The sequence below is a fragment of the Oryctolagus cuniculus genome, chromosome 1 (assembly GCF_964237555.1).
Source record: "Oryctolagus cuniculus chromosome 1, mOryCun1.1, whole genome shotgun sequence".
Taxonomy (NCBI): Eukaryota; Metazoa; Chordata; class Mammalia; order Lagomorpha; family Leporidae; genus Oryctolagus; species Oryctolagus cuniculus.
Genome location: NC_091432.1, coordinates 226182070 through 226190462, shown reverse-complemented (window position 1 = coordinate 226190462; position 8393 = coordinate 226182070).

Sequence of the window (8393 nt, the reverse complement as noted above, 5' to 3'; positions counted from 1 at the left end):
GTTCTCTCTTCTCTCGTCCTTTTCTGGAGTAAAGACTGCACCTCTGTGGAAGGCTTTGATCACGAAGGGCTCAGGCCAGTGTGTCCAGCTGGGGCCCTGCTTCCAAGGGCCATCTGCACAGGGCTGTAGCTGGAGGGTCGGCCCCTGGCAGCTCTCCCCCATGTGCCTGCCCTCCTGTTGCTAGAGAAGAGAGAAAGATCCTGGCTGTTCCAGCTCCAAAGGGAACTGCTTGAAAAGGAGTAGGTCATGGAAGTACCTGAGAGTATCATATCGTGTTCAGTCTCTGGAAACAGGGGTTTCAAAAGAATAAATACATCACAAATTGCCAAAAGGATGAAAGGTTTGCAAGATACAAGTGGTAACCTAGTCAACCCTGTTAGATTATCTGTATGCTAAGTAGAATTCTTCTTTGTTTAACTGTTTTGCTAATATGTCACAGTTTTATACAAGAGTATCAAATTGAAGAAATAGGAATGAACTGTCTTAATCTTGGCTGTTGCATCAAATGCCACGTGCATCCTTAACCAGTAGATTTTCTGGAATTGGCAACTTAGTGTCTGGGAAGAGGATCACAGCAAAGGTTTCCAAAGCATGTCAAAAATTAACATGTGGGGCCAGCAGCCTCCACTTGAGGCGCCAAATCCCATTTGGGTGCCAGTTCAAGTCCCAGCTACTCTTCTGATCCAGCTCTCTGCTATGGCCTGGGAGAGCAGAAGATGGCCCAGATGTATGGGCCCCTGCACCCATGTGGGAGACCCGGAAGAAGCCCCAGGTCTCTGGCTTCGGATCTGCTCAGCTCCGGCCGTTGAGGCCATTTGGGGAGTGAACCAGCAGATGGAAGACCTTTCTCTCTCCTCTGTCTGTGACTCTCTCTCAAATAAAATCTTTTAAAGAAACAGTCAAAAAAAAAAAAAAAACTTTTTGTGAAACCAAGTATTCTACAGCCCTGTCCCTTGTCTATTCAGGTATGCACAATACATTTCCAAATAAATAGATGTGGAAATTTTATTCTTGCTTGATAAATATTAAACATTTCCTATGTGTAATCATGATGCCCCTAAAATATGATTTGATGCCAACTTATTTATCCTTGATTTCTCTTTATTCCTCCTCCTGTCTGGTCCTTCAAATCCTATGATTTCTGCCTTCAAAATACATCTTATATCCAACCACTTCTCTCCACCTCCAGTGCTACTGCCATCATCTCTTGCCTGGACCCTTGCAGTACCCCACTGAAGCTCTGTCTCCCTGCCTCCACTACTCCGTTTTCTACCCATTAGCCAAAGTGATCCTTTAAAAAAAAAATTATTTTATTTGAAAGGCGGAGTTACAGACAGATCTGCCACCCACTGGTTCATTCCACATCAGCCAGAGCTGGGCCAGGCTGAAACCAGGAGCTTCATCGGAGTCTGCCATATGGGTGCAGGGGCCAAAGCACTTGGGCCATCTTTCGCTGCTTTCCCAGGTGCGTTGACCAGGAGCTGCATTGGAAGTGGAGCAGCTGGAACTCGAGCCCTTTTGGGACGCTGGTGTTGCCGGTGATGGCTTAACCCACTGTGCCACTACACTGGCCCCTCCGAAGTGATCCTTTTTAAATCCTTTTAAAATATTCTCCTCTCAGTGGCTTTCTGTCACACAATAAAATCCAGAGACTTAAAAGTTCTTAGATTGCCTGTGGACCCTATAGCCTGCCGTTGCCCTTCGCTTACTGTGCTCCATCTACCCTGGCCTCCCCCCTGTCCCTCAAGGCCTGTTCATGGGCTCTCCTCCTACAAAACCCACATACTCTCTCCTTTTTTTTTTTTTTTAAATTTTATTTTATTTGAAAAGCAGAGTGATAGAGTATCCTTCTACCAGTTTATTTGCCAAATGCCTGCAATAGCCAGGCCTAGGTCAGGCTGAAGCCAGGAACTCTAATCTCAGAGTCTCACACAAGTGCTGGAGCCATCCTCCACTGCCTCCCAGCACATTAACAGGAAGCTGGACAGGAAGTAAGGAGTAGCCAGACCTGGAACTGGCTCTCTGATTCGGGATGCAGGCATCTGAGGCAGTGCCTTAACCTGCAGGCACCTCAGTGTTCACTGCCCCCTTCCTTACTTGATTCCTGGCTCTGCTCAAATGTTTAATGATGAAAAGGCCTTGCCTGGCCTCCCGTTGGATATCACAGCACTGCTGTTCTCCAACCCCTTGCTTTTCTTCATTTTGTCAATAGCACTTAGCACTACTCAACATTCTATGTAAATTCATTTCATCTCTTTAAGTTCCATTTAAGAAGGAACTCTCAGTGCTGTATCCCCCAACACTTAAAACAATGTCTGGTATCTAATACATGCTCACTAAGTGTTTGCTAAATGAGATATCAGAATCCTGGTATTAGGGGCCCACACTGTGGCATAGTAGGTTAAGCCTCCACCTGCCACGCCGGCATTTCACATGGGCACCAGTTTGATCCCAGCTGTGCCGCTTCTGATCCAGTTCCCTGGTGATGGCCTGGGAAAGCAGTGGAAGATGGCCCAAGTGCTTGGGCCCCCGAACCCACGTGGGAGACCAGGAAGAAGCTCCTGGCTCCTGGCTTCCGATCAGCCCAGCTCCAGCCATTGCAGCCATTTGGGGAGTGAACCAGTAGATGGAAGATTTCTCTGTCTCTCAAATAAATTAATCTTAAAAAAAAAAAAAAAATCCTGGTATTAGAGCCAAAGAACCTGAGACACTATGAAAAAAAAAGAAGAAGAAGAAGCCTCCTCTTTGTCCAGATAGAAGAACTGGAACCTAGGGAGACAAAATGAGTTGGCCAGAATCATATAGTTAATGAGATCTATAGGGAGAACCCAGGCAGGCAAACATTTGATCCCATGTATGTTCTTAGCACACTGGCCATGCCACCTCTTTTTGTATAACCCACAAGCAAACTAACCATGGTTTTTACATTTTTAAATGGTTCATGGAAAAAGCCAAACGAAAAATGCTATTTTGTGGAGCCTGTGTTATGCAGTGGGCTAAGCTGCTGCCTACTGTGCCAGTATCTCAGGTGAGCATCAGTTTGAGTCCCAGCTGCTCCGCTTCTGATCCAGTTCCCTGCTAATGTGCCTGGGAAAGCAACCGAATATGGCCCAAGTGCTCGGGCTTCTGCCACCCACGTGGGAAACCTGGATAGAGCCCTGCACTTGACGCCATTTGAGGAGTGAACCAGTGGATGGAAGATTTTCTTTCTTTCTCTCTCTCTCTCTCTCTCTCTCTCTCTCTCTCTCTGTCTCTCAACTCTGCCTTTCAAATAAATAAATCTTTTTTTAAAAAAAATGCTAGTTTGTGACACAAAATGGTCTGAAATTCACATTTGATTGTCTCTGAGATAAGTTTATTACCACACAGGCCCAGGCATTTACCTGTCAGTGGCTGTTTTCTCACTTTAATAACAGTTGATCAGTTGCCCACAAAACTGTATAGCCCACAAAGCTTAAAATATCCACTCTAAGTTTGCAATTCCTGCTCTCAATGATATTCCATTAATGACAATGTCTTTATAAACCTTTGCGATTCGAAAAGTTCGGGTGTTTCTGCAGGGAATGAAAGAGTTGTTCTGACCCCCTAGACGTCTTTGGGGACAGGGAAGTGGCTATCCAGCCCCCGTGGGATCACGATGCAAGCTGGCAGGTGGGACAAATGCGGGCTGCAACCCCTCGTGGTCCCTCCAGGGCTCTGACATCAGGTGTGCCAGAGCCAAGCCCCACCCCAGCTGGGAGAGCAGGTTGGTTGGGACCCCTTCTTCAGTTCACATGACAAAAACCATACCCCAGTTACCTTAGCAGAAAGTGTATTGGCTCTTGTAACTGAAAAGCCCAGGTGTTCCAATGCTGTGGTCAGAAATCTCTTGATTGTGTTTCCTCCAGGTTGGTTTCCTCCTCAAGCAGGTTCTCAGTGGTCTCTGGAGGGAGGCTGAGTCCCAGGTTTAAAAACAAACGGATCTGTCGGAACGCACCCCAGAATCTGGTCTGTGTCTTCTTTCCTCCAGTGTCACTTGGCTAGGATGACTGTACAGAATGGCATTTTATTTTGGATGCGCCCTGTGACCTTTCTAAGCTTAAAACTATAATTAAAAAATTTAAGTCTTCAAATATGAAACAGAAATGAAGCTTCCCTCTTCTGAAAACTGGCCTCTCCCATCTGAGAAGCTGTCTGGAGGGTGACGTCATCGGAAGGAAAGCTACTCCTTGGCCACGGGTGTCCCTGGTGCGGAGGGGTAGAGAGAGCGTGGCCAGGTCCCTGTGTGCTGTGGGCCTGATAAAGAGAGGGCTCGGGGGCTGCGGGAGAGCAGGGCGTGGGCCCCCACCAAGCTGGGGGTGGCAGGGGTGGGCACAGATGGTTTCCCAGAGGGAACAGCACCTGCGCAGAGCGCCGAAAGCCAGGCGAAGGCTTAAGAGCATTGAAGGAAGAAGGGCCCGGGAGAGCTTGAGTTTAATCAGATGAGAGACGATGCTTGGAACACCTGGACCTGTGGGGTCATCCAGGCTCACGAGGCCCCCTACAACCTGCCCCGTAAGCCTTACCCCGAACAGGCCAAACTGCTTGTTCACCCCCAACACAATGGCCTCTCCCGGTCCTCCCCCCACCATTGTCTAACTCCTCCTACCTGTCCTCATTGCCCCCCCCCCCACTGTCCTCATCACCCCCCACCCCACGGTCACTGCCTTGCTGCTGCTTCAATCCCTAAGTCTCCTTCAGCACTTCCCTCTACCTAGCACGGGCTGTATAATTTAAGTCAGTCTCTGTATCTCAGGTGAGTGCCAGGGGCATGCTACCTCCCCCAGGAAGCAAGAAGTCAACTCCCTTCCCCCCCGTGTGTGTGTGTGTGTGTGTGTCTGTGTGTCTGTGTGTCTGTGGGGTGGGGTGCAGCCTGGCTGCTGCAAGCTCTCTCCAATGCCATGGCTTCACCTGCCCTTCCTCCCTGCCGTCTCTCAATTCCCTTCTCCACTCCAGCCTCTCTTCTGAGCTACAGGCCCTTGTCCCCCCTTCACTCCTGGGCACCCCCACCTGCTGCGTGGGACCCAGACTGAGCTCCTGAATCCCCCTGACCCCTTCCCCATTCCTTGTGCAGTCTGTGTCTTTGGGAATGGCCTAGTGAGGGAAGAGAAAAAAAAAATCAGAAACCTAGGCACTATCTTGGACATTTCCTATTTCTCCACTGCCTACGGCCAGGCTCCTAAACAATCAACTTTGCATATTAAAATTAGAGATGAGAATAACTTACATAATGCATGCAAGCACATGTGTTTGCATATGTTGTATGTATCACACATGATCATAACACACATGACATTCATGTGTAAATTGCTTAGGGGCCTGGATGTGCTATCTGTAAAATTATAAACTTAGTGTCACATGTAACATAATAAAGTGCCATAGCTATATAATAATTAACTTTTAATTCTATTCCATCTTTCCCTCCTCCTGGTCCCCACAGCAACCTCATCACTGCCGCAGGAGCGCTCTTGCCCTTTGATTCTGTCCTCAAGCCAACAGCTTAAGACATCTTTCCAAACCTCCAATTTGGCCAACTCATCTTCATGCTTTAAATGCCCTTGATGGCCTCCCACGATCTATGTTTTGAGGTTGAAGTTCTGATCGTATTCCACTGGGCTTATTCCAGTCAGTTTCCAAGCTGTTTCCTGTCCCTCCACTGGGACAGGAACCCTTCAGGGGTTGATGCAGAGTGTGGGGGCAGGGAGTCCAGCCCTGAGTGCAGTCCCACTTGGCTAGCGCCCTTGTGTGTTCGTTGCTTCCTCTTAGTGATGCCAATGGCTCTAGGTGACTAAGCACGTACTGGATACCAGGCCAGCACCAACCTTGATGCAACCTTGATGCTTGAGGATGCTCCGTGAGCACCTGTGACTCAGTTCTCTGTTAATGCCCATTTCATGGTTGAGGAAACGAATGCTCATGAAATTTGTCACTTGCCCTAGGACCCTCAAGGAGTGTGCACGGAGTCGGATTATCCACTCTGGCCGGCTGACTCCAAACCTGGAATCCGTAACCTCCGTGCCATGCTGCGTTGGCAGAGCCAAGAGGCTGCTTCCCTGCACCACTGTCCAAGCTTTCAGCATGGATCCAGTTCCTGAACTCAGCACTCCAACCTCCATGATCTGATCCCTTACCCACCGCCCGAGCCTCATTCCCCAACACTGCCTGGGCACCTGCTCTTCATCCCTCAGTCCTCACTTGCCTCCCAGTTTCTCAGCTCCCACGACTTGCCTGGAGGGCAGCCTCCTCTGTAATTCCTTTCCCAGAGTCCCACCTGTAAGCCAAGTGAAGCGTCCCTCTGCTCGTCTGGTGTAGCACCCACGACCCCGCACTTGCGTTGCTGGCGCTGTCGCCTCTCAATAGACTGTGGGCTGCACATGGATAGGCACCAGGGCAGCTTCCTCCATGTCCCCTGTGCCTAGCAGGGAGCTTGGTATGGAGTAAGTGCTTCATATGTGTCTGCTGACCTGAATGTATTCCGTGGATGTCAACACCAGAAGGCGATTTGGGGTGATTATAACTGTTCCCATTTGCAATAGAAAAAGGCCTTCCACACTGAAGATCTCATCGACTGCTCTGAAGTTGATAGTATCCCCAGAGTTGAGGAAACCTAGGTTCAGATAAGTGACCTGTCCAAGTTCAACCACCCAGCAAGTGGCTGGACGGGGCCGTGACCTCAGGTCTAACTCCAAGGTCCTCTCCATCACTTCCCAGGACCCCTGACTCCCACAACACTCACAGTTCACCACCAAGGATACTGAGGCCAGGGTGGGGGGGAAGCAAATGGCTGGCCTGGGGTCTTGAGGCTCTTGGTGTGCTCTTTCTTTAAACAGGAAATGCCCAGGAAGATGACCCTCGGAGGACAGGGTCCTGGGCGGGGGGAGGAAGGTGCTCTTCCCACCATCCCCTCCCCATTTGTCACAACCGAATGTTTAAATTTTGTATTTAGTATTTACTCTGAAATGGCTTTCATCTGATTTCCCCTTTGCTCACCAATTTAGCTGTCAGAGTAAATAAATGCAAAGCTGGGTTGCCAGCCTCTCCCCCCCAACACACACACTCACATTACGGTCCTAGAATTACTCCCCCGCGGGGCTGAACCGCTGCTGGGGGCTTCAGGCAGAATTATCCAGTTACTCATGAATCCTCTCTTCAAACCCAAACCATGGACCGCGATGCAGGTGGGGGGACCTGGGCACTAAACATCTTCTAGTGACCAGGAGAACCGAAGTGACAACAAGACGCTATTAGAACGTGCAGGGCACTGATGTGTTCCCAGAGTGTGCTCAATTCAGCCACGGGCATGGAGTCAGCACTCCTAAAAAGACTTGTTTTTAACGTGTGGCGAGTTGTCCCCCTGAGCCTGAGAGGTAAGCACTCCTGGTGTCCCATTTTGCAAGTGAGGCTCCCAGAAGCAAAGTGACTTGTCCATGGTCCCCCTTAGGAAGACAACAAGTACCCCTGGGAACACGCTCAGTCTGCTAGTTCTAGCTTTGCCAAGGTCATTGCTTTCTGGACCTTTCCTCCTGGAGTCAGGAGGTGTGGGGAGACAGATTTCTTTTCCAAAGTAATTTCGCTTCCTTTTCAAATTCAAGCAAGCCCCAGGCTGGGGTAATGGTGCTGTGGCTTCCTTAGGTAGGTTGTTCAGAAGAATCTTTGATTGTTGAGTTGATTTATGCCCTGCCTGACTCCACAAAAGAATTGATGTGGCACCCGGCAGAATAACAACAGAGAAGTTCAGCCAGTCTGTGCTGTGATGATGGCTAATATTTATTGGTTGCTTTCAGAATTCTAGGGAAGCATTGTACAGTAAGTAAGACTTTGAGTTCTGGAGTCTGAGTGTCGAAGCCTGAATTGGGGCTCCTGTAAGTTTATTTGCCCGGCTATAAAGTCAGGATAATAGTATAACCTTTTGGTAGGCTTGTTGTGAGGACTAAAGAGGACAATGCACAGTGAAAGTGTGCTTGGCAAATAAATGCTCAAGAGATGGTGCTTACAGTCTCGCCGTTAGCACACGGGAGCACATACCTGGCATCCGTCCTCGTGGGAGCGCAGCCGCTGCTTTTCTAGCCTCAGAACCTTTGCAGTCACCTCTCTACCTAGAACGCCTTCTCCTCTCCCTCAAATCCAGCCACAGTTCGCCTGCCCTTTAGTTGCAGCTCATGCCTCCTCCTCCTCCCCTTTTGCCTAAGAGGCTTTGCAAAGCCAGTACGATCTCTGCTGTCTTCATGGCATCCTTGCACACTCGCCGATCTGAAGATGTGCGCACTGCATCGTGTTTGTTCACCTCTCAATTCCCCCAGCCACGCTGAGGGCAGGAGAGACAGGGATAATGGGGGTCTCATAGTTATTCCTATTTTGCAGGTGAGGAAACAGGT